Below are 290 nucleotides of genomic sequence, written 5' to 3' on the forward strand. Positions count from 1 at the left end.
CACAGAAGCAGATGAAGAAGACTTTTTTTTTCCTTTGAATACTCATCCTTAAAAATACTATCCCTCGACTCATGACCCATACACATCTCAGAGTGATGTGAAAATGGGAGGGGTGGGCTCTGATAACAGCAGCTCTGGGCAGCTGATATCAGGGCAATGGAAAACTATAACAAAAATAGTTTTCGTGTGAGAAACTCCATAAATTAACAGGAAGAAACTCCTGTTTCTCTACAAAGACAGGTGAAAAGACTGTAGCAAGAATTAGGACTGTTTTAACCACCAAAGTTCCA

Source organism: Parus major, chromosome 2 (genome assembly GCF_001522545.3).
Source record: "Parus major isolate Abel chromosome 2, Parus_major1.1, whole genome shotgun sequence".
Classification (NCBI taxonomy): Eukaryota; Metazoa; Chordata; class Aves; order Passeriformes; family Paridae; genus Parus; species Parus major.